Raw genomic sequence first — 5,359 nt, forward strand, 5'->3', positions numbered from 1 at the left:
CCAGGTTCCTTAGGAATGAGTAATAAACTCTACAGACTTTTCTCCTCCATGTTTCTTTTCCTGTTATTTTCCCTCCCTTTCCATTTTCAGCTGTTATAGTTTTCTTTGGTAAGCATGCTTTTGTTTTAGTTTGAAGATTTTGGAAATTTGTATTACTCAAGAATTAAATCTTATGTTCCAGTGAGTCTAACTCAGTACCATGGAAGAAACAGGTTACATATTAGCATAAAAATTAAAACATTTTTAAAGCTTCTCTACTGTACACTTCATTGCTTCTGCCCAAAGAGGTAGCTCCAGTACCTAGACTCAAGCACTATAGATCTATCTAGTTTTCTGCTAGGAATGTTTTCTTGTACAACTTCCCTTAAAAATAAAGGTACTTTAGCACAAAATTTGAAAGGAAATAGAAGTTCTGAAGACCATATMTTCACCTATATTAACATGGACAGCTTAAAAATATGATAATCCACATTGCTGCTGTCTCCTCCAACAGTGACAGCTTATCAGTGACTCTTACTGCAACACACACTGACTTAAGAAGTATCAGAGATCCTCTCTACCTGTTTAGTATTAGTTTAAACATTTACCAGTTTATTTCTAAAAAAAAACCCCTACCCTAAACATATTCTTAAATCTCAGAGCTGAGAAATGAAGATTTTTCAGGGCATAGATATTGTGCCATTGTTATCACCTGTCTTTCTGAGAAACCATTGAATCTTTGCCCAGGACCATCCAGCATCTGGCTGCCCAGATGTTCAGACTCAACTGCAGTTTCATTGAAGTTTCCACATACATAGTTATTAAAAAAAAAAAAAAAAAAAAAAAAAAAAAAAAAAAGAAAAAAAAAAAAAAAAAAAAAAAAAAAAAAAAAAAAAAAAAGAAAACAAATAAAAAAAAAAAAAATAAAAAAAAAATCCAAACAGGTGGACCCCACTCAGAATCATAATGAAGTGCCCTCATCTGTACTAGGTCCAAATGTTAGGTGTAAAGCCAGTGTTATGACTTGACAAAAAAAAATAAAAGTGCTTGAGACTGGTATCTGGGAAGGAGAGTTCCATTTTCATGTNAGGGCTCAGAGGCAATCACAAAAATTATCTGCCCTGATGCTACCTCACCCACAGCCAGGACCACTGGAAAGGGAGACACCATCAAGCACATGGTTTCCTAGGCCATGATATAGCAGTACTGAAAAAGACCATTTGTTTATTGCATCCACCTTTTCCATCAGCCAGAATATTTCTTTACTTGGATGGCAGACTTATTTATAAGATCTAAATACATCAAAATTTTTTCCTGATTCAACTGTAAGTTGCTACCTGTGCCAACGTAAGTCTCTACTTTAGAAAGTGTAAACCAAAATCAGGTTTGCCTTACCTGAAGTGTGTCAGAGATGATGCACTGAATCCTTCTTCTGGAACTTGTAGGCAGATAGATAACATTGACAGGAGGAGSCTATACCAACCTGAAAAGTTGAATAGTATTGCACATTTTTGGAATGGCACAATGTATCTAGCACATGGATGAGACAACCTCCCTCCCCCCCAATAATTGTACTTGCTCTGTATCCTTCTTCTTATAAAGAGCATCTCTCATTGTGAGATAAAAAATGATTAGCATCTACAAATTGGAGGAAGGTCTACCAGACCTGCTGACAGTGCAGCCCRGATGTTAATGGAGATAGTCTGGAAAGAGTGGAAGGCTGTGTACAATGGCTGTGAGGAGGAGAAGGATGGTTTGAACTTGAAATGCATAATCATGAATGGTTGTGGTTGGGAGGGATCTCTGGACATCATCTGGTCAAACTCCCCTGCTCAAATAGAACTACCTAGAGATGGCTTTTGAAGATCTCCAAGGATGGAGATTATACCACCTCTCCAGGGAGTATCTACCAGGTCATCCTCATAGCAAAAAAAAGTGTCTCCTTGCGTTTCAGTTTGTGCCCATTGCCTCTTTTGATATCACCACTAAAAAATACCTTGCTCCATCCTCATCACACTTTCCCTGCAGATATTTAAATACATCAATGACATCCCCCCTGAGCCCTCTCTAGGCTAGCAATTTTCAGTGCTAAACTGAACTGGAATATCAGCTGTAATACAAGATCTCATCAGCCATGCGCTGTAAGAAAAATTACATCCTGGGGTTTGGTTGAAGCCATAGACCATCAAGGGAAAAGAGCCTTCTTGTTCGAGCCTAGGGACCTCAAAATACTGTAGGCAACTCAACAAAAACTGTGCAGTTCTGAGCAGTCTGTCCTGTGTTGCTGTAACATCCTGTTATGTACTTCTGGACACATCTCTCCCCAAGGGGTAAACATCTCCTTTGGAGCCAGCAGAAGAAACACTGAGGCTGAAGCCAGGACTTGTCCTTGAAGTAGGGGAGATAGGCCCCTCTATTTTCTTGCTTCAAGGGATTGATTTCCTGGGAAACTGTATAAAGGTCAGAAGCACATAATGCTCTATGTGATTGTGAAAAAGCCTCTGGAGATTGAAGTTACATAAATATTTATTGCTACCACTACTAACCAAACCTGTTTCCAACCTCTGCTCCTCCCAAGGAAGAAAACAGGATAATAAGGAAAATTGGCTTGTGAAGAACAATAGCAGTGAAAGTCTAATTTGAAATTAYTAATGAAAACTGCATACTTATCTGAACAGAAAGAGACCAAAAAAATTAAAATCAAGGAGCATCTGTAATTTTCCAATGCAGACTGTAGAAGACTGCAAGTCAGCTGTGGCAAGAATAATAACAGGACCATGCTTTTGTTTTCTTTATTTTACCCTTGAGAAAATAACTTTCAATATTTTGGTATAGTAGACACATTGATGATGATCTTTTTGTGATGTTGCAAAACTCCACTTTCTTCTCATCCCTGTGGGAACAAATTCATTCCTATCACTTAACCACAACACAGMTTTATAAAGAACAGGAACACCAGAGGCACAGCTCTTTATGGGCACTCAGATATAGTAATAGCTATTGTCCAYATCAGAAGCTAGCTGAGAGGAATAGTCAAAAAACAGATATTCATAAGAGACAACATGCTAATTCAGTGTCAGAGAGCYCAGGCAGAGATGATATTTGACTCATTTATTCGCAAAATTTTTATGTGATCTGTGATCCAAGCAAGCACTTGCAGCCCTGGAGGTATGTGAGGCTTGACAGCAGYTCTGATGTGTCTCCCACAAAATATGGGATATCAGACTGTGGGCAGCAGGACTGTGGTGGTGGTGARCTGCTGGGCACACAGGCTGCAAAAGGAAGTGACTCAGAAAGGACTCGTGGGGCAGATAATGAGGCATCTTGAGACCCAGACAGATCCTTCAGTCTGCGGCTGAACCCTGACATACAGTGGAAGGAAGCACCAAGAYCTGCAAAGGGTTTTTATCCTTTTTTTCCCAAGACTATTCCACTAGTTTCTCTTCCTTTTACCACTCAGAAATGTATTAGCTGCCCAAAGACATGCAGTGCTGTTTGCTCTTCTGAGTGGGACCAGGGTGCCTAAACTTCTAAGGTACTTTTGAAGACTCCATCCACAATCAAAAAATACATGGGAATATGAATTAAATGAGATTAATATAACAGACATTCAAATYCAAAAGAAGCAGCTCTTCTCAGTAGAAGTCTTCTCATCATAGAGCAGAGTTGGTAGAATTTCCCAGAGTCTGTGACATTTCAAGTAAAAGTTGAAATAGATTTAGCATATTCATTCCTGTGCTTTGACAGTAGAAATTCCTACTATCTTCTGGGCATCCAGATTTTACAACATGCTTATTAAGTTTTGCACGTAAAAGAGGGTGCAAAGGATATGCATTAAAGGGTATCACATTCTATGAAGYGGGATTGTAATTTACTTATATTTAAAGAAATACACTTTGTTCTTCACTTAGGCCAGTAAAACCTACATTGTGTATCCATCAGTGAAAAAAGCAAAATGAAATAGAGAAGAAACTGAAGAGTTTGTGCTAAAGGCTAAAGAAATGAACCAATGTACAAAAATTTTATATCTATTTATTTTGCATCAGTATGATCTGAAAGGTCCACTGCCTCATTTCCTGATACTTGCTACCCCTTCATACAGTATTTAAGAGAACATTTACTACTGTGCAATCAGGAAAATGTCAACAGACTAAATTCATTCAGCTGATTCCTTTCCTGCATTTTCTCCTGTAATCAGTTCCACCAGATACTAAAACTCAGGCCTATTCTGGAAACTTTTTTTTCACAATATATGTTTCAGAACTCGTGTTCCTGAACATTGTTCTGTGAATATATATGGATATTTCTAATTCCTCAGTCCCATATTCCGACATACTGTGYTTTCAGCTTTTTCTCTATCAACCACATGGAATCTTGGTTCATTGCMAAAGCTGAAGGCTCAGCCCAATGCTTCATTCTGGTTTGCTGCTCCRGTCAAATTTTCAAAGTTAATGCTTAGGATGCAAGTAGCACAACAGGAATAAGAAAATGAGAATAATAGATATCGGAATACAAATGGCAGCAGGAACTAGACTTTGTTGCGCCTTTATAAATGGCATAATATATCAAAAGATTTTAAGAATTGAATKAACTAAAAGAAAACCCCCAGTTCTGCTTCATGATTGACATGAAGGCCAAATAAGCATGTCTGGCATTCACAAATCAAAGACAGTTATGATTATATATATGTTAGATAGAACAGGTATACTAATCATTTATGACATGAGAAGTTCAGCAAAATAGATCTCTTGATCATTGTTGAAGAAAATTCAGTCTGTTTCTAGATTCATGTAGTTTTTGTTAATATTGGCCATACGAAAATGTTGGAACTACTGACACTTAAAATTCCCTCTAGTCCTCCTTTTCTGACTTCCAARATGTGGCAAAATACAAATCTAAATGAACTGTCACATTTAGCTGATGACATTTGGTCTAAAAAATACTTTTAAAAGGATGAACCCACACAAGTTCTGCAGTAATGAACAGCCCACCTAGTCTSTTTCTAACAGCAAACCTCTGACACAGAAATTACTTTGAAAAAAAGGGAATGATCTGTTTCTATCAGGCACCTCGACAAGCTCTGCCTCACTGCCATTCCTGTGCTAATGATCAGAGAGCAAAAGCTCGTTACAAGCTTTCACAAGCACGAGTATATAGGTAATAGGTACACACATTTGCCATGACTGCCAGATYAGATAGCTTYAAACASTGCTTTTCWTTTATTTTYATTTCTTTTGGCAACAKGCTGYTTGTTTTCTGCATTAAATGGCACTTGCTTTCCTGGCTGTGGCATTTGCAAAGTGCCATACATACAACTATGTTGTACGAAGAATCTTGCATGCAAAAAAAAAAAAAAAAGGACAACAGCAAGTGTTGTTTA

This window comes from Malurus melanocephalus, unplaced genomic scaffold (assembly GCF_030028575.1).
Source record: "Malurus melanocephalus ecotype Western Australia unplaced genomic scaffold, MMel_1.1 scaffold_5, whole genome shotgun sequence".
In the NCBI taxonomy this organism is placed as follows: domain Eukaryota; kingdom Metazoa; phylum Chordata; class Aves; order Passeriformes; family Maluridae; genus Malurus; species Malurus melanocephalus.